At 42.2% G+C, this 26,109-nt stretch overlaps 1 protein-coding gene across 4 annotated transcripts in view; it reads left to right on the top strand.

Annotated features, from left to right (window-relative positions):
- The window catches only part of Apba1 (amyloid beta precursor protein binding family A member 1), a 200,564-nt gene that overhangs the window by 63,794 nt on the left and 110,661 nt on the right, over positions 1–26,109 (top strand). The gene's annotated exons all lie outside the window — the stretch shown is intronic.

The raw sequence follows: 26,109 nt of genomic DNA on the forward strand, positions 1-26,109 counted from the left end.
GGAAAGGTTGGGAAGTCTGAGTCCATCATGGCCAGAAAGGCATGGCTAAGTTCATGGCAGAAGGAGCGTGTGGCAGAGATTCTTTGCATCTTAGTGGACCAGAAAACAGAGAACACAAGTCAGAAACAAAAATGATTAGACCCCTCAGTGACTCACCAACCAAGCTAAACTTCAAAGTCTCTGTAGCTGTCAAAATAGCAGCATGCTCTGGGGAGAAAGCATTCAAACCATGAGCTGGTGGGAGCTGTTTTACAGTAATACCATAACAGCTTCTGTAAGACATTCAAGTCAACAACTTAGGGAGACATTAATTTCTCTTTCTTTAACCCTTCCCTAACATACAGCCAACCAGCAAGTTTTGATTGTCCTGTTTCCAAAAATACATTGGAAAATCACCTCCTTCTTTAAGATTGTGGCCAAGACATCATGTTTTACATGTACTGCCAGACCGTTCATTCTCCTGCTATTACAAATCTCTGATGACACTAACTCCCATCTGATTCTCCCTTTTTGCCTGACAATCCCTGAATTCAGTTTTTATCTATTGGAATCATTCTTTCTTAGCTCTGTTGCTTTCTCAATTTTACAAATCAGGCCTCTGTCCAAATGTCATTTTTATAAAGGTTTCCCTGGCAGTGTCTCCCCTACCTCCAATCCAATTTCTTCCATTCCTTTTATTCCATTTAGAACATCTTCAGGAGTACTTTGTGGGGTCAGTGAAGGGGAGGACCTCAAAGGCTGTGTTTAGGAGAAGTCTTGGGAATGGCTTACTTCTGCATTATACTTTAGCTAGAGTTCATTCTCATAGCCCTCACTTACCTATAAAGAAGGCCAGGGAATCTTTTTGCTCAGGAAGAGAAAACAGTATGACGAGTATGTCACTGGCTTCCACACCACACAGTCTAAGTGTGAAGTTTCATCCAGATGCTTAATGACTCCAGATCCCCCATCTTCTCTTTCTGTTTCAGGTTTCCCTTTTATTGCCCACAGTCTCAGGGATACCATCCTCTCTCTTTTTGTTCCCACTTATAGCACAACAACATTGATAATCACCTGGAAGCTACAGTAGTTTGTTGACCCACCTAGGTCCCTGTTCCATCACAGAGCCACTTGCCACTACTGTTGATGACCTCAAACCAATGTTGTGTCCCCCCATCTTTGAACTTGAGACATGGCCTGGGAGCCACACAAGCCATATTGGATCAACAGTGAGATAGAAGCTACCATGAAAGGACTCCTATCGAAAATAGGAGGGATGGTTGACAGTGTTTGAAAATAAAGTTACAGATTCTATTATTTATCATCCAACTGTATACAACTCTCCAAGTTGGTTCATCTCAGGACCATTTTCTTCTTAAATGATTCCTAGAAACACTGACCTCTGCCAGAAGCATATTGCCCATCCACAATAGTATCAGAAAGAACATGGAAATGCTTGGTTTTTGCTTTTTTTACTTTAGCCTGAATTTACTTTCACCTAGGAGAAACTTACCTGGGGTTCATGGTAGTAAAGTGATAGGTTCTGTTTGAGTTGCTTAGTGTAAGAGGCAGCTGAGACTTCCATTATATGAACTCAGCCATCCTCTGCTGAATTCCTAGAAAATTCAGTGAAGTTTTAAGGCAATATAAAGTAAAAACTAATGGAAGAACAAGATTCTTGGAGGAGATAGATTCAAGGACCTTAGGAGTCATGTCTATTTTGACATCATCCACAATGATGATAGCCAGGAAGTTTCCAGAGCCCAAGGGATGGAGTTAAGTGAGTCAGAGGTAGTTGGATGCATAAGAGAGAGCTTTAAGGAGCAAGGATAAAATGATAATGGAAGCTTAAAGAGAAATAAGGAAGATAGCAACTGTTCCTCTGGGCAGAAAAGTAAGAGTCATGCTAAAGAAACAGTCACCACTGAAAACTTTATAAGGGAAGGATGGTCCTGCTGAGAGAACTGGGTTGTGGCCATAAAGAGACCATAAAGGACATTCTCGGATTAAGATGGTCCACATAGGAGCCAGCTGATCATGATTTCAGTTTGGGAATGGACTGAGTCAGGGAAGACCTTGTGTCTGTTAACAAGAGTTACTTTGGTAAAGCAATAAAAACAAATGTGTGTTGAGGCCTGTGGTGATCTGCCCTGTATGAAGTTCAGCAGATACAAACCTGGTCCCTTCCCTGGTGGAGTTTATAGTCAAGGAGGAGAGCTTGATACAGATGTCCCTCCAAGGACCATATGTCAAAGGCTCAATATTCAGTGTGACTATTAGGGAATGGTGAGACCTTTTAAGAGGACTCACAGGAGGTTTTAAGTCCCAGGAACATGCCCTGGAAAGAGATGTTTTTGACCATTGTCTCTTCTTGTTTCGCTGCCTAGCTATAAGGTAAGCAGCGTTGCTTCTCACATTCTCTCTTACCACAGACCAAAAGCAAATGCAGACTGAAATTTTAAAGTATAGGAGCCAAAGGGAAAATTTTTTTTTTAATAACTGAGCTGTCTTGGGTATTTGTTATAGTAATGGAAAGCTGGTGAACACAAAAAGAGGTAAAAACCATCAAAAATAATATCAACATAGGTGCGTTGTAATAAGAGTTTGCATTTGGGGCTAGCGAGATGGCTCAGTGGCTAAGAGCACTGACTGCTCTTTCAGAGATCCTAAGTTCAATTCCCACCACAGAGGTGGCTCACAACCGTAATGGGATCCAATGTCCCCTTCTGGTGTGTCTGAAAACAGCTACAGTGTACTCATATAAAAATAAAAATATCTTTAAAAAGAGTTTGCATTTGGAATATAAGATACAGTTCTCACTGAGTCTGTGTCAGAAGTCTAAGAAGATTTTGTCACTCCCAAGGCTGATGCTTATGGGTAACAACTGCAGGGGTTGTGTCTTAGAAACATACTGTTCCACTGTTTTCAAGGTTGCGCTGTGGGGGGAAGGGGGACTGAATGATGGTCCCAACTGCTTGTCCCAGCAGAGAACCTGTCAAGGTGCCACAGTGAAAGCTCAGGAGTTTCATGCATCAGAGCAGAGTCTTGGGCCATGCAACTGGTTATTGTGGCAGGTTTCTACCCTGCAGTGATGACAAGGCAGGCAGATACATCAGTGAGCAGCCCAGAAACAAGCCCACTTTGAAAAGGCTGATGAAGTATCAATGCAGGTAAACGACCCATTTCATGGCTGTGTGAATGGACCATAGAAGAGATGTGACTGATTTATGACGAGGATGGACAAGTAGCTCTAAATTCTGTGCTCAGCAGGCAACCAGAGCAAGCTCTGCTAGACAGAACAAACGGGAATGTCGGTACAGAAGAGAGGGAAAGTCTAATTCTCACAGCGGTGAGTACAGGTCAGACATGGTAGAAGAGGTCTGAAGACTATACCCAGGATGGCAAACTCTACTGGTTCTTTCTCTTGCCGCTGTAACAAAAGGCCTAAAAGATAAGTTAATGTAAATTAAGAAGGAGCTATTTTGGCTCAGCTTCAGAGTAGGCAACCTGTGGCTACTTGGCTCTGTGTTGCTAGACCCCTCAGGAAGTCAGAACCTCGTGGTGGTGGGATTGTGTGTCATGGGAGTCTCTTCCACCTCATGGTGGACAGAAAGCAGAGAGAAGCAAATATAGAAGGAGCCAGAGGGGGAATGTGGCTTAGTTCTCTGACTCGGCCTCACCTCAAGTTTCTACAATCAATCAATCTTTCTTTCTTTCTTTTGTTTTTGTTTGTTTTGTTTTGTTTTTCGAGACAGGGTTTCTCTATGTAGTCCTGGCTGTCCTGGAACTCACTCTGTAGATCAGGCTGGCCTCGAACTCAGAAATCTGACTGCCTCTGCCTCCCAAGTGCTGGGATTAAAGGCGTGCGCCACCACTGCCGGGCTACAATCTCAGCCGCCTCTTGTGCCTTCACTCAGAGGATCTTGGCAGGGCTGTGGCATCACTAAACTAACTGGCCGGACCGATGATTGCAGTGTGGTAACTTTAAGTCTTTCTGTTCTAAGTTTAGGATTTTAAGATAGTTTTGCAAAAACACAATTTTAGCTAATTAGATATACTGCCTAGCATATGATATCTGTAATCATTTGTAGCTCCCCAAGTTAGGCAAGATTGCCAGCTCCCCAAGAGCTAGGTCTTTGTTTATTCATTGCTGGTTCCTCAGAGTCTGGAAGAGTATATATCATGCATAGTTGATGCTGGGCACGGTTGTCGAGTGAACAGATGTGAAGAACTGAATCAGCAAGTGAGCAGTCATTTTGTTGGACCTTAACTCTACTCTTCCCATACATTTTGCCCGTGTTATATGACTCATAGGTCTATGCTAAGTTATCTAAGGTTTCCTCTGGATATTGTGTGTAAATGATGCATAATTCTTCCTGGGCACCAAATGGTTAGTCCTTCGTCCTCTCTGCTGTTCTTTGAGTAATTCAGATTTTTACGTTAAGTCAAAATGTAGTACATTAAATTAAATTAAATTAAATTAGCAAGAACACCTACAGTATACCTGACAGTCTTTTAAGCCTTCAATATACATTCTTCTCCCTTTAGAATTGCCTAAGGTACTATATCGGTTTTGTTGTGACTGCCATTATTCTTATTCTTATTCTCATTTGCCATTGGGAAATTGGTATGCAGAGACACTAGGGCAAAGTAGCTTGCTTAGGGTCATACTGCTCAGAAGTGGGAGAGATGGGAGCTTTTGTTTTGTTTTTAAAGAAAAAGATTGAAGATCTGAAAAATAGCCAGAAGACTGAGGTGTTCGTAAATCTGTAGCTACGAGATGCATTATGTCCACCATGTTAAATGTATATTAGATACTGTACAAAAGCCACCATTCTTCACAGAGACACTTGTTTTCTGCTTGTTCATGTTTAGTTTTACTTCAAAATAGAACAACCCTTGCTAAGGATGGTCTCATTAAGTGCCATTGTTAAAAAGAACAGACATGCATAAACCCTGGATTGCACACTCTGACTTGAACCTTAGGCTCTGGGAATGGAGCATTCTGTCTCAGAATGTTAACATCTGTTCTAGAAGTGCACAGTGTCAAAGGGACAGAAGCACTGACTCTCGATGCCATGTCTGCCTGTCGCACAACATTGACTACACGGGTAGAAACTCTGAGATGAAAAGGAAAATGGGGGACAAAAGGAACAGTGACTTCTGTGTTCTCTCATAGTTGTGCACTGATGTCTTCAAAGTACAGCATTTGTATAAGAGAAAGACTGAGAGCTGAACTGAGTTTACAGAGACCCGGATGTGAGTGAGTGAGAGCGAGCAGGCCTCTCACTCTGCTCTCCCATGTTACTCATGGGAAGCCACTTGTCTTCACTGGTACTAAACAAGTTTCAGACCTTGTCACCAGGTCCTGAGAAATCATGCAGATAGTGCAGTAAGAAAGCAGAGTTTTATCTATCCAGAGATGCAGAAGCCAGCATCGCTCTGGTCTGTACAAATAATCTCCATAAATGTGTCCCCCTACTTTCTCCATTTTAAATTACTATATGCCTTCTAAAGGTATGTCAGTAAATATCATGTAACTCTTCAGTTCCTGGATGAGTACTGATACCACATGGGTTTCTTGTGAGCATCACATATAAAACACTTAGAACAGGATCTGACGCATACTCAACAATTATTGGCTTTTCCCACCCATCATCCCTATAGGGATCCCAAATATTGTAGGAAAGATGAGCAGGGTGCAAATACATCACACACATGTATATGCACAAATGTGGGTGTATTTAAATATGGATGGATGGGCTGGAATTTTATTTTGGGTTAATCAGCATTTCCTTAGAGTAGGGGAAACTTGGAAAAATGAACCGATAGAGGCTTATTGTGCAAATACCCCAGCAGGGTGATGGATTGCAAACTGCAGCTGTCCTTCAGCTGACCTGATGGAAAAGCTTTGTGTGATGGAAAGACGGTGGCTGACATTTGTTCAGTGCTCACTCCGCTGAATGATGCATTTGGATGTTTGCCAATCCCTTCCAGCTAGGTACCGTTACCCACATTTAGGAGATGGAGCGATGGGTTCTGGGGAGGCTAGGCTAGGGGCCTCAGCTGGCTAATGCACACAGTAGAGCCTGTGCTTTTAGTGATTCTACAGTACTGCACATAAGAACCTCAAGATCGCTGGCTGGGTGAGAGGAGGTGGGTCATGAAATGTTCTGCTCTCTAAGGCTTTTCATGAAATACAAGGCGTCGTCAGACAGAAACTCTGGTAATTTTTTAAACTATGTAATTAGAATTCTCTTCTAAGGTTTTTTTCTTTTTAAATCCCATTCATTTGCTGGATAATTTTCTTGAGCTAGCTCTAATAACACCATTTTAGTATAATTACTTGAGATATAGGAGCCTAAGATAGAATTCTTAAGAACACCATCTGATTGATGTAGGGTAATTTTAAAGTGCAGTTATAGATTTAAAATAAATCCTCATTGTCATAGTCATTAACACGCAAGGCTTCTGTATGGGTTGGTTGTCTCTTTCTTCATTCATTGGCTTCATTCATTTATTCACTCAACAAACACATATTGTGCGCCTAATCCAGGGTTTGTTCTAAAGTAGCATGACAGCTTCCAGCTTGCATGAGTCTCACCTCACCTTCCTAGCTGAGGATGAATGAGAATGTATAATTTGAGGACTAGGAGAAAGGCTAAGTTCTCAGTGAGAGGAAGGAGTCGGCAGCAGTGGGTAGAACTGGTGATCTGAGGCTAATGTGGATGAGGCAAGCAAGAGAGAAGACATTAGAGCAGAGTTCCAAAAAAAGAGGGCAGGACAGTGCAATGGTGTCTCCTCACTTCACTAGGAAAGAGGCTGGGCTGAGAAGGGAAGGAAAAGTAGGACTGGAAGCTACCTGAGCTGAGGTGTGAGGAGCAAGAGGCAGAGAGTCACTGAGAGGACACACCCTTTTGTTCAAAGTCCAGGGGTTAGTTTCCTAGGCTGTTATATTTCCATCTCATAAGCTAAATCTCATGGGTGGAGAGCCACTAGTTCTGATGGCGGAGTGTCTGAGCTGAGGTAGAAATCGGGGCTGTGTAAGACTGTGTGGATCCCCATACTGTCAAAGGAAGGGCTGAGGTCTACGAGAGTTTCCACTGTTTGCTTACTTCACTGGGTCTGATCTACAGACAGATCATGGCTCCCTTAATATGGTAGGTACCAGCTAGCTGTTCATGGATTCTCAAACTAGGTTTGTCTATTTGCTGGGAAAAAATAGCCTTTTCTTTCCATATTACCTGCAGAGTCACTGAAGTGAGGCCCTCAGACTTTTGTAGGAGTCACTCAGAGCAACAGTGTGATTCACCTGGTCCTACCAGGACCTCTAAAATACTGGCTCTCTACCCAGGACCCTTGTCAACAACTATACTATACTAGGCTCTTCCACACAGACAGCACTCCATCCTGCCCACTGTTTTCAGGCAGATTCTGAGAAACCAGGCTCTGGTACTTATCCCTGGGTCACCCCCAAGAAGACCAAGGCCCACTCATTGGGGAGTCACACATCAAAAAGAAGCAACGCAGGTAGGAACTTGGTTCAGATCTTCCCTTCTTTGCATAAGGAGGGATTTGAGTTCAGATCTGCTTTCTATGCCTCTGTTTCCCCTAGGGCATTGCCGTGAAGGAGTGTGCTTGCAGTAGTGATGGAGTGCCTACTATGCACGATTACTTTTCTGTTCTGGTCATGGCTCTGCTATATCTTGTATTGAAACCAAATTCCAAAGGGGAAAATATAATTGTCCTTGAAGTATAGACGTTTCCCACAATCAGCCTCACCATAGCACACCTGAAGACTATGTGCCTCCTTAAAATAAGTTGGCCTTTTATACCGCTAAGCTTTTTATGGAGACAGGACTTGCTTGTTCCCTGCCCTATTTCCCCCCTCCCCGCCCACACCCCTGTCCTCAGAGACTTGTGGTGCGCTGAGCATCCTGTACGTGCTAAAGGTAAATATCAGGTATGTTTTCTCAACGAGCCTCTCCATGACCAATCGTATTTTCATTCGCAACAGAAATAATAGCAGTAGTCAGGCAAATACATAATCTAAGGTGGAGAAATCGCAGGGCAGAGTTAAGGGAGATGTATTTTGACACTCTTGCCATTTAAATGGTGTGCTTTGCACCTAAATTTGATTTAGGTCAGATATACCAGAAAATAACAACGCTGGAACAGGGTGCATGGAGATGAGACCATTCGCAGGCTGTATGGGTAGTATCACCAATTGGGGCCATCTTTGATCTATGTCACCTGCTGCTAAGGAAATGTAGTATTATAAGTTATATAAAATGTCAGAGGCTCATAGAGGCATAACACAGATGGATCCAGGTCAGAGTACCCATCAGGAATCTGCAAAATAATCCAGCTATTCAGTGTGGGGATAACTACTGAGCTCCCAACTGGTTCTCCTTTATTTAACTGCCTAAGAAAAGTCCTATGAAGCTGCCAAGGTGACACAGAGGGACACTTGGAGCTTATTTAGTGGAGAGTGTGAAGGTACTTTCTATAGCCTGCGGGCATCTGGAGGCTCAGTCCTTGTGTGGAACACCATTCACTGGGCTGAAAAGCATTTCACGGTTTCCGTTTCCCAAAGGAGGCCTGTCAGCAAGTTTCCTACAGAAAAAAATAACTGTGCCCGAGTCAGACTCCACTCAGAGTCCTATCCAATCAGATAGTGTCAGACCACTGTGGAGAGGAATTTGGGGCTTTGCTGGAATAATGGGCTACTGATAACTACCAAGGGGATTCATTTGATTTTCACTTTTTTGTGGGTCTGAGGGTTAAAGTCAGGGCTTCACATATGCTAAGCACATGTGCTACCACCGCACCTCATACTGAGCCCACCAACAGAATTTTGTTAGTACTGGCCAAGAGGATGGGGGTGAGCCAAGGACCACTGGCATACTGTCTGTATACCCTCTGGCTAAGTCCACTTTCCCTTCTCAATATCCAGTCTCCATCTTGAATTTAGGCTGTGTTGCTCTGGTCAGTGTAAAGGTTTCTAAGCCTTAACTTGAAGAAGGGAATTTGTGTGTGAATATTCACTCAGTGTTGTCACCATGCTGTGTGTCCCAAGTGGACATCTCAATTCATCGCAGCACCCACCCAAAAAGGAACCAAGCTTCAGGCTGGAAATCTGCCACGAGGGCTCTTGGCAGCTGCAATCAGACAACAGAGTCTGGCAAGCAAAAGAACACCAACATGCTGTCCAGACATTTAAAGTGAGTTCCTCAAGAGCAGAAGGCCAGCTATGGGGCTCCTCACATGGCTGTCTCTGTTGTCCTGGAGAGGTCTGCTGCTAAGTTTGCATTTGCATTTTGAGACTGCTTTCAGTGGGCAGATATAGATATGTGTTTAAGAAGTAAAAAAAAAAAATCCATATAGGACTACAGATAATCACAGCTGTAGGCTAAAGACTGACTGGTACAGCTAGGTGTGTTCACAGCTATAAAACTCACTCCTGCAGTTAATTGGCTTTTGAGAACTGGGATAAAATGTGCAAGCATCTAATTAGATCTACTTCCAAATTGGTTTTTCTTTTTCTCCCCTAAACACACACACACACACACACACACACACACACACACACACACACACTTCTCCCTCTTGCTTTCATTTGTGCCATATTTGCAGGAACTTGGACAGCATGTACAACTGGCATCTACCACTTTGCGTTCTCAATAATAGCACTGGCGAGTTGCTTAAGATCGCTGGTTTAAGAATCACACTGTCTGGGTTTGATTCCCCTATCCTTTTCTCTTGATACCTCTGATCCTGGCCAAGTTACTCAGTTCTTTGAAGCCTCAAAGTACTTAGTAGTAAAGTAGATCTAACCCCAGGCTTGAGTTGCTATGAAAATAAAAATGCTATTATTACTTAGATGGATATAAAATACCCCATCTATTCTTTAAATGACAAATTAAAGTAGAAAAAAATTGACCAGAAAACATATAAATAGTCCTTCTATAGCTGAAGTCTGTATGAAATGCAAGATCATAGACAGGAAATCTCTAACTAGTGTCTCTCTAACTAGGAGAATATGGTGTTATGATTTATGTCTAAAATATCCCAGAGATGCTGTGTGCTATGGCTTAGTCACCAGCCTATGGCATTATTGAGAGGTGATGACATCTTTACCTCACCAGGATCATGCCCTTGGAGAGGATACTGAGGCCTTGGCTTTTTTCCCACTTTTGTTTCCTGTCCACTGTGAGATGAGTAGCTTTGTTCTGCTATGTGTTCCCTCCCCCAGGACCCATATTCTGCTCTATATGGATCCAGAACAACCAGGCCAAGTGACTGTGGACTGCAGCTTCCGAGACCATAAACCTAAATCACTCCTTCTTCTTTCTAGTAGGTCACCTCGGGTATTTTTTCACAGAAACTGGCAGCTGCCTAACAATTGCTGTCCTCTTTGCTGCCTTCACTGATACTGACCTTCTAGGAAACAGAACTCAATTCTGCTGGAACTCCATGTCCTGATCCACTTTTGTCTACTGAAAGAATGGCTTTCTATAAAGCTATGTTTGACCAAATATTTCTTATTCACACCCCGCCATCCAGCAATCCTCCCATCTATCTACACAGCAACCATTTAGTGATTTGTAATGAGCTAATGTGGTGCTTGGTGCTGAGTGCAATGTGTTCGCAAAGACAATGCCCCTGTCCTCACAGAGTCATGGACTTAAGGTTTGCAGTTTCAATACAATGGTTTGTTTCTGATGCAAATCTCTTACAGCACACAGACTGTATTCACTATGTGGATTGTCTCTACAAGGGAAGAAGCAGAGATAATGCCAGTGGTATCCAGGGTAGTTGTCTCCTTGCTCCCCACTAAACCCCACCACATCTTCCCAGCCTTCTGTATAATATCCCAACAGTGAAAGATGATTGATCTCTCAATTGTTGTAAAATACAAATAAAAACATTTTAGAAAGTGCAACTTCGTATTTAGAGCCCTTAAGCAGCGTGCTTGCTTTCAACCAGACTACCATCTCAAAGTCACGAGTAGAATTTAGAGGAGAAACCTGTGAAGGCAAAATGACTCTGGAACCTTCCAAATGTGTGAATGGAACCTCAAAAGATGATTAAAATCTTGACCTTAGATGCCTTTGGCTCCTCATATTGGGTTGCCACATGCTCACAAAGGAAGCCATGGTGTGGCAGTTGTACCTTCTGGGAGTGGTAGGGTCTGCAACACACAGACTACTTTCAGGGTTAGATTCTGTGTTCCTGTGTAGCCAAAGAGTTGTCTGGTGAGCACAGAAGGGGCGGTGAGTCTGGCCAGGCTGTCTTGCCACAGCAGCTGGGATGCTCTCACTTGGCTTGATTTAATTTCTCAGGCTAGAGGGAGAAGCTGCCATCAATGTTGGCTAATTCGCCTCTGGACTCCTTTAGCACAACAGAGCTCCAGTGCTTTATTTAGTAGCTAAGAGCTGCAGAAGAGGGTGTTGCCAGTCCCCCGAGACAAAGGATTTCTGCAGCAGCCAGGCCAGTGTGGGTTCTGGTACTTTGCCTACATTGCTGCCACACAGGAAGACGTCCAAAATCATGAATTCCAACTGTGTTGCCTTATTCAGCACTCTTAACCTCTCAGGACCTGTTATGAATCATGTAAAATATAAAGAATTTAAGTTAAATAAAGCAGTCCCTAGAATAGTTAGCCAGATGACTTTATACTTGACTTTAGCTAAAGGCCAAGCAGAGACAGTCGGATGATTTTAGGTAACTAAAAGACGAGCATTGTTTAGCTATTAGGTTATATTCATTTTTAATACCTATATTCCATTCATGTTAAGTGGCACTATGTTTATAATAATGCTATTCTTTACAAAATTTCATTTGAATAATCTAGACATAGTTTCACATCTTATAATGCCTACCCTCAAAACTCTGAGCAGAACTGGGAGTTTGAGGCAATCCTGTAACTTATAATCCTGTCTCATAATAATAATATTAATAAGTCATCATCAACCTATTATTATGTAATTGACTAACATTTCCTCATGCTGTCTCTTCACTCTCAAGCTGTCTCCCCTGTCCTATCCTGGCGCTCCTGTCTCGTCCATGCTTCTTCCAAAGCCTCCCCACTTTGCTTCCCTGTTCCCTCGGCACCACGTGTGCCAGAGCGTGTCCTCGTAAGAAAATGAAGAAAACACGAAGGCTCCTCATGATATAGGGTCGGCTTTTCCAGGGCTTCCAGATCCTGCCCTGTCTCCTCCCTACAATCTTCATAATCACTCTAATTATTTCATGTTTTATTAGTCTGACTCTCCTTTTTTATTTATACAAAAATGTTAAGTTTCTTATAAAATGTATTTCCTGCGCCCTAAAGTAAAAGCAAACCAAGTATACTGTCTTCCAAAGACTAAGTGACCCTTTATGCTGGCTCAACTCTTATTCCCCAGAAACTTTACAAGGTCTCTTTCTCCAGAGTTTGATAAGAGACTGAAGCATTTATTGCTTTTGTTGCAAGTTATCTCTATCAACATGGGCTTTTAAAAAAAAAGTTAACTTATTAATCTTCTGACCTCCATTTTTAACCCAGAGTGAAGTATACATAGGGGAAATGAATAGAAGCAACTGTTTGCCCTTAAGATGGAAGGCGAGGGAAGTCATGTTTGGAGAGGCGTAGACGTGCTGCAGGCTATGAAGGATGAGGTCTGTGCAGGTGGTTTGTAAAGTTTAGCAAGCTCATGATTATTCTGGCAGTTTTCTGAAAATCCAGAACCCTGTCGCTCACATCAGATAGGATTGAATGCAGGTGATGCTTACCCAGGACCAGAGACTCAATTATGTTTGAGCACCTATCATTTCAAAAATATTTGCCTTATTAGTAAAACTTGTATTTGAAGATATATAATTTCACGTGCACACACACCCCATAATTATTTCTACTTTTATAGGATGAAAATGTCTGAATACCACCAATTTCATAAAACCTAATAAAACAAAGCTAGAAGGACCACAAAGTCACCAGGTCAGGGAAAGAGGAACATAATAACCACAAAGGAAGATCACACTGAATCAGGCCAGGGAAGGAGAGAGATAATCACACAGGAAGATCACAGTGCTGAATGGCCAAAGCTACCATTCAGTCAGTCGGCTCTGCAGCCACCCTGGAAGCTGAGGAAAGTGACCAGCCCTGAGCCTTTCCAACCTGTCAGTGTGGTGTGTGTGTCTCATCAAAGCCCATGCTCTCTGTGGCAGGGCCTGTCTCTCAGGGAGGGCCCTAACCCTTGCTGCTGTGCCAATTCATTTGGAACACTACAGCAATAGATGGGAGAGGATGGAGACTGGGATTTGAAGAAGCCAGGCCCCATGATTCAGCAATATAAGTCAAAACTCACAATTCCACTGGCTCAGATAGGTTTCTCTAGAAGAACAGAACTGAAAGTGTGAATGTATGTTAGTGTGAGTGAAAATGTATGTGTGTGTGATGTTTATGATGTATGTGGTGTACATAAATGTGTATGATATGTATTTATATGATATATATTTTAAAGTGCTTGCCTTATTAGTAAAACACGTATTTGAAGATGCATAGTTTCATATGCACACATGTCCATAATTATTGCTATTTTTATAGGACAAAAAAGGTTTAAATATCACCAATTTCACATAACCTATTAAGACAAAGCTAGAAGGACCACAAAGTCGACAGTTTAGGGAGAGAGGGAGCATAACCACACAGGAAGAGATAGATAGATAGATAGATAGATAGATAGATAGATAGATAGATAGATAGATAGACAGACAGACAGAACTTATTAGAGTGGCTTACATCGTAAGTGGCTAGATACATAAAGCAGATAGACAGATGTTGGGCTACTGTCAGAGGAAGTGAAGGGATTTCCAAAAAGAAAACCCCATACTTGAGAGCAGTGGAAGCCAAAGAGAGGGGAGACTGGTGTGTACTCAGTTCACTTCTAGTTCCTTTGGCTACAAGTGAGTGCTTGGGTGCCTGGGGAAGAGGAGGTGAAAATAACAAGAACAGCAGCACCCTTCTCTGGGTGCCCTGAACATGTGAGGACTCTGTGTCATCTCATACATGTCTGGGATTTGAAGGGCCAGTAAGTCAGGATACTAAGGAGAAAGTTCCACGTATGTGCCTGTGTCTGTATATCTGAACTGTGCTTACCATGTTGGGGACTTTGGCTGCCTCGGTTTTAAGAAGCACAAGCAGAAATTAGCTCAGGGTGGAGAGGTACTAGGTGAACATTCCTAATCTGAAATCCAAAACATCCCCAAAGCCAGAAAGAACCCTCTGAATGAGGATTCCCTGCTCAGAAAGCCTCAGGCTTTGGGCATTTCATTCAGATTCTGTGGGTGCTCAGCCAGTCAAGTCCATGCAACCATTCCATAATGGAAAACGTGGCAATCTGTTTCTGCGAGTATTAGATAAGGAATACCCAACCTACAATTGAAAACAAAAGTGACCTGTTCTTCCTCTCGAAAGGAATCATAATTAATGGAATCTTATATGATTGAGAAATGATAGTTATCAACACAAGAAACATAGAGAAGCTGCATTTCCCTTACATGGTGATGAATGTTCATTACAAAAGATGAAATAAAAAGTACTAAGAGATAATTCTACCATCCAAAAGCTACCATATCCCTCTCTCTGTCCCTGTCCATGTCCCTGTCCCTCTCCCTCTTCCTCTCCCTTTCTCTCTCTCTCTCCCTTTTCTTCCCTTCCTCTCCCTCTTTCTCTCTGTGTGTCTGTACACTTAAAAATTATGGTCATAATTTCACAGTTTTATATCTTATATGTATCATTTAACTTCCTAGTGAGGAATTTTATTATGCATGTAATTAAATGTCCTCAGAAAAGATAGCATCTATATAATATTCCATGTTATAGAGAAATAATTATTTCAGTGAATCACACAGACTTCATGATTAGAGCTTTGGAAAGTTGGTGGAGGCGATAATAATGTTGGAATTATCCACAATTTCTCCTCTTATTCTTTTACGGTGGCTATTTTCATAATTTAGTTTTTAAAAAATGATTTTCCAACCTTGGCATTCATTTATTCACTCAATAATTAACATGTTTATTATCTTAGAATTTCCAAAGTTACCAGTTGATAATGAAAGCTAAGCTTCTGTTTCACATCCCACCTGGCTTTAGGTTTACAAAGAAATAAATGTTAGACAGAGGGATGGAGAAGTCAGAAGTCTGTGCAGTGCCCTCTTAAAACCATAGCTTCTTAAAGTCCAGGAAAACTGATCTCACAGCTACAGAGCGGTGGGGAACTAGAAAGAATGGGAGTTCTGTGTGCTGTGAGACAGGCTTCCCAGAGGCTCCCCTCCACCCCTATCTGCAAGGAAGATTACTCTGTCAATGTAATAAGTCAGGAAAACCAGAAGGGACTTGTTTTATTAGGCTTCGGTTGTTCCTGCTGACTTACTAACACAGTATTTTTTTTTTCCTTTGAACACATTCGCAAGCAAACCAAGAGGAACAGCTGGACCCTCCTCATAGACTTTAGGGATCAGTGGCTCTGGGGTGAAGTGTGATTAAATTCAGGGTCTGCTCACATTCATGTGGGGTACCTGCAGTGCTACGTATGAACAAAGGATAGAAGCTAGCTGGCAGTCCTATTGTTAGAACTTGTTATTTGCATAAAAATGATAGAAAGAAGGTGATGGGCACTTCTCTCTACTGCATCTCTTGGCTCCTTAGGCCAGCAACAGAGTACACTTTAAAGGGGAATTCTGGGACTGTAAAAGCTTTGTCTCCGTGAAGGGAACCATTCTATCATATTCTGTTCATAAATCTCTATCAGAAAAAGGCTCCAAACGCTTTTTGGAAGAGGTACTTTGAATTAAGATAAAGAGTAGGCAGGAGTGGTGGCTCATGCCTTTAGTCCCAGAATTCAGGAGGCAGAGACAGGTGGATCTCTGTGAGTTTAAGCCCAGCCTACTCTATGTGAGAAGTTCCAGGCTAGCTGTCGCTACACAGTGAGACCCTGTCTCAAAATAAAACAAGATCAAAAATAGATTCTAAAATAAACTATCTCAAAAAATGGTCACATGCAGTGAAGAGAACTCCTAGCTTTTCAGTATGACAACTACATTTAGGAAGGGGGTGGGGATCACTTTGGTAATCCATATGCTATACAAGCATGAGGAGCTGAGTTCGAGTCTCTGACACCTATGTAAAAGCCAGGCATCATCGTGTATGCCTAGAACTCTAATATTGGGGGTAGAAGAGCAGTGGAGTTGGATCCCTAGAGCTCCCTGGCTCAGTTGGTGACCTCTGGGTTTAGTGGGAGAATGGGTCTCAAAAGATAAAGTGGAGAGCAGGAGTGGAAGACTCCCAGGGTCAGCCTCTGGCCTCCACACATGTGATCTCACACATGTCTATACATACCTACATGCACACCTGCAAAGACATGTATTCTGTACATATACATGTCTATACATATTTACATGCACACCTGCAAAGACATGTAGTCCATGCATACACACCAAACCAAACCCTGTGTTTATGTGACGGGCTCCAGCACGTACTTCTAGTGATACCTTAGAGTATGTTATCCGCGCACACTGACATGTTCCTTCAGCTCCAGGAATCCAGTGTTGATCTTCCTCATGTGCCCTGCCAGTTTAGACCTCAGCACCTTAGCACAGGATCCCCCTACACCCAACGTTCTGTCTGGAAAATGGTTCTGCATCCTTTAAAAAAATCAAGAAGACATCCTGCTTCCCAGATTATGACACCTGGGTTTCTGATAAGACCATGTGACCATCAGGTGGCACCACTACATTAGCATTGCTCCTTTGTTGTGAATGTCTCCATCACCAGCCAAGGGAAGCCAAGGGTGTCTCACTCTTCTGTGTCCTCATTGCCTAGGATGTATGTAGTAATACTATGTTATATTATATTTATTTATATTATATTTATGTTATATTTTATACTTATGTTTATATTCATTTATGTTATATTTATATTAAATATATTTATGTTATATTTATATTATATATTATAATATATTTATTGTGTTTATATTAAGCACAGATGAACTAAGCAAGTTGTGTTTGCGAGGACCACTTTGTTGGTTTGTTTGTTGGTTGGTTGGTTTGTATGGGTGTGGTGCTGTAGACAAACCCTGGAGGTTGCACATGCCAAGCAAGTTCTGAACCACTGAGGTACATCCCCCCATCCCAGCTAGTGACCCTTAATAAGATGTTCTGAGGGCTGTAGAAATAAATATAGAGTGTGGAGAAAATCAGACATCAGTTCCCAGGACCCAGATGGGCAGCTCCCAATCTCCTTTAACTCTTGTTCTAGGGGCTCTGACTACATCTTCTGGCCTCTTCAGGAGCCTGCATTCACATGTACACACCCACACAAGTATACACTCATTTAAAATTAGTAAAAATAAGAGTTTTAATTAAAAAGATGTAGTGAGCAGGCTTTAAACCCCCATGCCCAGCTACTAGAACAGCAGTTCTCAACCTGTGGGTCATGAGTACTTTAGGGACTGTATATCAGATATCTTGCATAGCAGATATTTACATAATGATTCACAATTAGCAAAATTACAGTTATGAGGTAACAGTAGAATAATTTTATGGCTGGGGGTCACCATATGAGAAGCTGTAATGAAGGGTTGCAGCATTCGGAAGGTCGAGAACCACCTCAGGGCTCTGAAAGGAAGGGGGGGGTGTTATATGCTCTTTGAGCTTTGCAGATTCCCGATTAACATTCTCAGACTTTATCTTAGAGTATGTTTAATACTCTCCTAAGTCCCCACCCATCTGGCAGGGGAACAAGAGCCCACAGAGTGTCCCACAATGAAGAGTGCATGCCTGGTGGCAGCCTTAGTTATGACCATGTCCTCAAGACTTACAGTGGATTTAATCCATTCTGGGGGCTCCATTCAACTACTCTTAACTGTCTAGGAAGAAAGAAAGCCTCTAGGAAAAGTTTCTCCCAAGGGGGAGGATTTTTGAATCGGTGTTATTCTGGAAGAAAGCAACGGGAAACACCCGCCTCCAGTTTTTAAGCCTGGGACTTGTCCTGTAGTCAAGTGGTTTAGATGTTGCTGCTGTTTCAGATGGCTGCTGGGTTGTTTAGAGCTGTTTACAGGAGCTGGGACAGGGGGAGGGGTGCCTTACTAGTGGATACCTCACTAAAGAAAATCTCTCTCCCTCCTCATCAACCATTATAAGTCCTGAGGTTGTGGGCAGGTGGGGCATGTTCATAGCCCCTCTTCTTTCTATGACAGGGTATTTCCGAGGCCCAATCTGTGGAGTTCATATTCAGGTAATCACAGTTTCTGTGATTACAAGAGTATAAAAGCATAGAAGTCAGAATTTCACCCCAGTCCTGCCCCACTTGAGCCCAGTCTCAGCCTCTTCTCCATGATATATTAGTGTTTTATTGTGATGACAAAATGCTTTAGAGAAATAAAGAAGGAAAGAAGCTTGTGGTTTCACCCTGGGCCCACTGCTTAGAGCCTGGGGCAAGAGAGATCATGGAAGTGGGAGTGTGTGACTTCAAAGGCATAACCCCCATTCACATATTTCCTCTAACCAGGCCTTGTCTCCTAAGAGTCCATTTAGCTATGAACTCACCAGGAGAGTTGTATATTGATGAGCTCAGTGCTCTCCTGAACCAATCACCTCAATGGCTCTACCAGTCAAAAAGCAGGTTTTTAACACATAAGCCTTGTAGGGATCTGTATGTCTCTCCCTACACATGGTCTGTGTAGTATATGAAGTGTAGTGGCATCCCTGGCCTTTACCTCCTGGGTCTGCAGCATGCACACACGTGCATACCACACACACACACACACACACACACACACACACACACTCTAATAACAAATGGCTTCAGGCATTAGCAACTATCTTGGGTATGGGAACAAAATCCCCAGTTGAGACTCAGTCACCCACACATGCATTATAATATATAGAAATCAAGGCATGTAACATACATCCTCATACTTGGATAGCATGGGAAGTTCTGTTTGGCTTTCATTTGTTACATGAAAACCACATGTTTTAGGAATACCTGTTCAGTTTACAGATGTGATGTGAGTACATGTATAAAGCCACACCTGAAGAAAAAAAATAGCCTCCTGGAAAGGTGGCAAAATGTACACACATCTGCTTGCAGCTAAGTGGACATTACACGTGTTCCTTCCTCTTCTGGATCTTTCCATTTTGAGCATTTCTTCCCAATAATAGATCAAATTGTGAATGCTAGGCCCTTCTACAAAGTTCATGTCTGGAACTCTGGCTCGAATACACTTGCAATAGTCTGGTTTGGAAGTAACAGAGCTGATGGGGGTTGCCCAAGACATGCCAGGCACTGCCCTAAGTCTGATTCTCATTGTTCTCTCTTGTCTTTATGACAATCCCACTAGGCAGACACTGATAACGCCACCATGTAACACCTAGAGAGCCAGCTGTGGACCATGAGTACACAAAGCAGCTCAGGGACAGGGCTCACTCTCGGTAACTTCATGGTGTCACTACCCAAAGAACATGGGTATTTGCTTTCAAGAACCTTAAGTAACCATAATCATAAGCAATATATATATATATATATATATATATATATATATATATATATATATCCTCTTCCGTTGCTGACTGAAGAGGGTCATGCATTCCTTTTTAAGGCACACTGAAAATTCTAGCAGAGGCAACCAGAACTTGGGGGGACGGCCATTGCTCATTCTGCTAGTGTACTCACAATAGAGTGCATGCATTCTGGCTGTATTTTTATAGCAAATAAGTAGGAGATGTAATTAGTTCTCTTCTGTTTCAAATAATGGATTAAGCTATAAAATCTAAAGTGCTTGGCTAGAATCTTTCTGCCTAGATTTAGATATTCAGAGAAAGATGTGATTCGTTATAGGCCTAGAGAAGGCTATTGGTTGCTGCTGGGGCTTCCTTCTGCTGCAACTACTGTTGACATGGATCATGGGCCTACTAAGAAATCCCACATGGTGCATGGGGTCTTTTCAGGATATTTAAGTGACTTCTAGCTCTTCTCCTAGGTAGGCTAGGCTGTACAAGAATGCAACCATCCCCCTTTCTGCCCCCTCTCCCTTCCTTACTTTGCAGTTTTGACCAAAGATATGATGCTTCTTGAGGGATGTAAAGGGAGTTTTCTGGGGAGTCTGTTAGCAAAAGCCAGTCTTCCTGTGTTCTGAATGGAAAGCCACTATCTTTGTAGAAACTTCAAAAAAAAATTTAACTAATAAAGGAACATGAGCAGATAGACACATGTTATAGAAATACTATCTTGAGAATGTTTTAGGAAAGACTGAAAAACTAAAAGGGAACATTTGGAAGCTATGCCGAGGCCAAGGCGAAGAGCAGACCTGATGGGTGTGACGTGGTACCATGAATTTAAACAAGCAAAGAGCTGTCTGAGAGGACACAGAACGTGATGAAGAAAGATGGAGTCTCAGTTGTGACCACAGGGCTGGCTAGAAAATGGAGCATGTTGGGCTGTTTAGCCCGATACCAACAGAAGTGACATCATGTGGAGACACAGTGAGACAGGAGTGAGGGTTGATACGCTCCATTGGGAGAAATGTGTGGCAGCTGCGAGATGACATATAGTAAGCCGGTGGCTGTCTGGTGGCTGACGCAGGGATACGCCCTTGGGATCCTTATGGGTAGATAGTTAAGGGAATGGGCAGACGGAGCCACACCAGCTGGGTATTTTCCACAGGTCTCTTACAGATGGCCATGGCAGAGGTGTAGCCTGGTGTTTCAGGACTGGGAGGACCTGGAGCAGGAAAGGCACATTGCAATCAGGAGGGTCTCTGGGCAGGTGGCCTCTGAGATGATCGATGAACCCGAGACTCCACCTGACAGGTGCCTCCCTTCACCTTCATATTTTGGCTGTTCAGAGATTTTTTTTTTTTTTTTTTTTTTTTGCAGCTGTTTCCTGCTGTGGCTCTAAGATTAGAACAGGCATTTTTGGATGCTTCCTTTCGTGGCTCAATGCTCCTTGCTATCTGAGGAGCCACAAAGGAAGATGGCCTTTCTTCTTCCTTATTTCCCCAACCTACAACTTTTCAACTGACTGCCTTACAACTACTTTCTTTCTAAAAGCATTACTGGACTCTTGGTTCAAAGGAGGGGATTTCCTTATGGGTCCCTGCTTTTGGCTAGTGTGCATAAGGCTGTCAGGGATGTTAGTGTACAAGTATCTGTTGGAGTCTCTGTTTCACTGATTGTGAGTAAAAACCCAGGGAGGTGGAGTTGCCGAAGCATGTGGTCATTCCGTGTTTGGTTTTGTCAGAAACAGTGTTCTGTCTTCGATAGCAGTGGCCCCATCCTCCAGTGTCCCTCGTCTTGCCCAGCTTGTTTTCTGATTTTCATCCAATAGTCACTCAGATGGCTGAGAGACAACACCACCTACCTCATCCCAACTGCTCACTGAGTGAAGCACACATTGGGTGTTTACTTAGAACCTGACAAATTGAAGGCACGGGCTTTCACTGTGGTCAGCTGAGCAAGAGCACACAGACATCACATGACCTCCTAACCTCATTTATAAAGGTGAGCCCACACCATAACCTGTGGAGATGAGAGGAAATGGCCCTTTAATAGTTCAGAAATGTTACCGCTGAAAGCGAAGACATGCTTTTGTTTTAAACTGTTGCTCTGTAATGGCTTATTAATATTCATAAAGCTCTTGGGAGGAGATTGTCATTTGGTGTTGAGTCCATTACAGTTGTCACTGGGTTCAGAGCATTGCTGCAGAGATTAAGTTGCCCCCACTCCTGCCATGCTCTTCAGACTGTGTTCGAGTGTAAGGTCCATCACTCATCTGCCTGTCCTGAAACTGAGATGTACTCATTAGAAGTGCAGAAGTCAGAGCAAATGTTCGAGCAGGAGCTCTGGGACTCAGGGCTAGGGAGTCACATGTTTTGTGTGCTTGTGGGAGACTGGGCCTCTGAGACACCTGCAGCTTCAGTGAACACCACATTGAAGGGTGGCTACATTGTATTTCTCCACACTCTGTCCTAGTGACTTTCACATCAACAAAAGCTAACTGGGTACTATGGAAATAATCAGCTCCGGCAAAGCTAGAAAGCCCTGCTTCTTGTCCTCCCTGTATCCTGGGGAAAGCTGGCCACCACAGTATCAGAAGCCATAGGATGCCGAGCTGCGGATCCTTTAGCGGTCTGGTCTTAGTGGACAGACCAGTCTCTCCAGAAAAGTGGGCTAAAATTAAAGCTAAGTCATCAGTTATTGGAAGTGATAGATTCTCTATGTGCAGGTACCAGGTGAAACTGATCAGGCTAGGCCACTGCCCTGGTTTGGTAACCATGCAAAACATGTAATTACATTAACCCACACAGTAACCTTTTTACTTCGGAATTAAATGGAATGTTTTCACTTCAGAGGATAGACATTATATCTTAAATTGTATCTTGAGAAACTATTAGTGGCAGAGAGGCTTTGAACTGCAGCCTTTAAGAAGGTTTGATGCACCTTTTTTTCTACTGAGACAAGACATTCATTTGCATTTTTTAAATTTCCAAGTCCACTTTTACGAATGGGGAAAACAAGTCAATTCTAGGTAGACAGTTGGAGCTGGTTACACTTTTTTACCTCAATTTATTGCCAACGACAGAAATCAATATATGCAAGATCCTGTAATCCACCTTATTTAGGGTCTTCCCAACTTGGGTCATTTAAAGTTTACAGGCCAAGATAGACTTGAGGTTTATGTAAAAAAAAAAGGCTTCAGTTTCCAAGTGAAATAGCCTAGCCTAGGGCAGCCAAAGAGGAGAGCAAAGCTTAGCAAAAGGCTTTATGTATCATCTGATGATGTCCATTCAAAAAAAAAAAAAAAAAAAAAAAAAAGGAACCATTCATTTCTGAGGAAATAAACTAAATTGTAGAAGCAACCTTGTGTGGAATTGGTAGGTAGTAAATGTTAAGTAATTGCTTCTCTAGAGCTCTGCTCTACAGCAATACCATTCTGTCAGACTGGCTCTTAACTTTCTTGCTTTTTAAAAGTCAGTATTATAAAAGATCCCTGTCATATATGTAAGCTCAGAACTCAAATTTTCTACTTGAGGGGCTGGAGAGATGACTGAGCAGTTAGGAACACTGGCTGCTCTTCCAGAGGACCTGAGCTAGATTCCCAGCACTCACATGGGAGCTAATAACCAACTGTAACTCAAGTCGCAGGGGATCCGGTGCCCTCTTCTGGCCTCCATGGACCCTGCAGATACATGGTGCACATAGAAATAATAAAGAATATTTAAATTATAAATAAATAAATAAATTTTAAGCTTCTATTTAGGCAAACTTAGTTTGTTCTCTTTGAACAGAGTAAGCACAATACAGGCATATATAACACATGTGTGTGCATACGTGTGTTTGTCATCCTCATATCATTAACCTAATTAAAGCAGAAATAGAAATAGAGCCAGTAAAAATCTGAAGTGTTTTTAGAGTACTGATAATATTTACATTAAAAGGTATAATCTTCCTGTGGTTGAAATCTAACGTTTGACTTGGCCTTATGGGGACCAGCTAATTCCTCTTAAGTGTATGTGGAAACCATCCTCTATATATGGAGCTCAGCAAGTGGTTACAACTGATGCTTCTTGGGGAAAATAATGAAAAGCCTAACTTAGGAAAATGATCGCCTTCCCCTCTCTCACTTCCGATAGCAGACGAGATTGCTGTAGCAGCCACAGTCAGCAATACGCTAGTCTCCTAGACCCATAAACGGTAAATTATAGGATGGGCAGAGCCATCCGTATCCCCGCATCACCTGCTGTCAAGGCTCCAGGGAGCCCCGAAGTTGGCAGCCGATGTTGTTCTTTATTAAATGTCCTTGGATGGTGTGGCAGAATTCATTCTACTTCCCATCTGAGGTTACTGCTTTACTCTGGTCCTGAGCACCCAGGATACATTCTATATAGAATGATAGCATCGATCTTGCCATAATATTAACCTTTCCCTAAAACACTGGGCTATGTGTCATGAGCCTGCAGTGAGTCACACCCTCACAGAAGCCAATCACTGCAGAATACACTCTCCAGTGTGGTCTTTCTCCATGTACTGACTTACTCACTGAGGCAAGGCCTTGCCTCATTGCTATGTCTCTCTACCTTAATTTCTTTCTGATTTTAGACCATCTCTCCAAGCCTGAGGAAATTACAAGAGCATGGTGTTTTCACTGGTAGTATTTGAAAATAATTACTTTACATAGAATAGTATCTTTTCTGAGGTTTTGCTTTCTATAGTCATCCATGGTCTGAAAATACAGTGCAGTACAATGAAGAATTGGACTATTTAGAGATAAAGAGACAGAGAGTACATTTATATACATTACAGTATATTATGATAGGCTTGCCTGCTTTATTATTAGTTATTGCTAACCCCCAACTGCACTTGATTGATAAAGCATCCATTATTATAGTATTTATGCATAAGGAAAATATAATAAATGCAGTGACACTGTTAAAGTTTCAGGCATCCACTGGTAGACTTACAAAGTACTATGTGCCAGGGTTTGCCCTTATATCCAACATATACAAAGTCTACATTGTTATTTCTAGTTATTCCATTTTATTCCTTTTCATGAAATACATTGTGGCTAGACTATCAGCTTCTACATTACCTGCTTTTTTGGGTAGGCAAATTAACTAAATGATATTTTCACATTGTTTAACAATATTAATGATTGGTGAGGCTTTACTAAGGGCTGCCTGCTTTATATGTAGGCACATATTTTATCTTCACAGTAGTGCTCTAAGGTAAAAATTTTTATTATCTTTCTCTTGATGATGTGGAGACAAAGACTTCAAGATCTAGTATAAAATAGTTAGTGAGTGGTCACGGGGCTGTTTGGAAATCAATAGTATTCTAACTGCCCTGTTAAAGAGCAACTTGCTTAGGACAAAGAAATAACCACTTTAAAGGACAATTAGCCTTGTTGGGGTCTGAGGCAAAGGTGTGGGCAGTATGCTCGGTTCACTGGGCATCAGTGAGCCCCGCTCATCAGTCATGTAGATCATGCAGGATTAGATCCAGCGCACTAGAGAGCAGGTGGTTTTGCTCAAGTTGGCTGTGGTTAGCAATGACCAAGATGTAAGTCTCTACCTAAGGAAACCTGACTATTGACCTCTCAGAAGCCTAGGTATAAGGTAGAAAAGTAAGTGAAATCCTCTGCTTTTAGCAGCATAGCAGGCAGAGTCAAAACAAAGTTATAAAAATTGGTTAAGTCTTTTCTAATACTTTTGTTTAGTATCATGAGATTATTGAGATCAAAAGAAAGAAAAAGACTGGAGAGGTAATTCAGTGGTTAAGAGCACTAGCTGTCCTCACAGAGGACCCAGGTTTGATTCCCAACACCTACACAGCAACTCATTAACCACTGGTAACTCCAGTCCCAGGGCATCACTGATACCCTTTCCTGATGCCCTTTGAGGGTCCCAGGAATGTACATGGGACACAGACAGGCATGTAGTCAAAATACCCATACATATAAAATAAAATTTTAATTAAGAAAAAAAGAAAACAAGTAGTCAGCAGGTAGGAGAAAGGAAGTGGACACTCAGATAAGACAAGCCCTGGTGCTGGGGGATGCTAGCTCTAGAGACAGATACCTGCCTGAATTCCCATACTTGCACAGGCAGTAGTCATGACTTGGAATTTTAGAACACCAAAGACAAAGGGAAATATTTTAAACCTAAAGGGGAGAAAGTAAATAACCACAGGAAGTGGTCATCAAAGGAGAAGCAATTGCTTTGCCAGGATAGAGCTTTCCAGCAATAATGAAGACTAAAAGAAAATGGAATAGACTTTTCAAAATATGAGGAGACAATTATTGCCCCAGAATTCTATACCCTCTTAAACTATCTCTTCGGGGTGATAATGACATGGGATGAAGAAAAACAATTACAGATAAACACAGCAATCTTCCAAAACATTGTATTGAATGAACAGGCCAGAAACAAGAGCAATTATTGCATGGTTCTATTCATATGAAATTTAAAATAGGAAAAACTAATGGCTAGGAATAGCCATCTGAGTGGCAGGGGCAGTAACTGACAAACAAGAGCTATAAGAAAGCCTGTCTGTTGCAATGAACTGTTTTAAGTCGATCTGGGTGCT

The sequence above is a fragment of the Arvicanthis niloticus genome, chromosome 1, assembly GCF_011762505.2.
Source record: "Arvicanthis niloticus isolate mArvNil1 chromosome 1, mArvNil1.pat.X, whole genome shotgun sequence".
Classification (NCBI taxonomy): Eukaryota; Metazoa; Chordata; class Mammalia; order Rodentia; family Muridae; genus Arvicanthis; species Arvicanthis niloticus.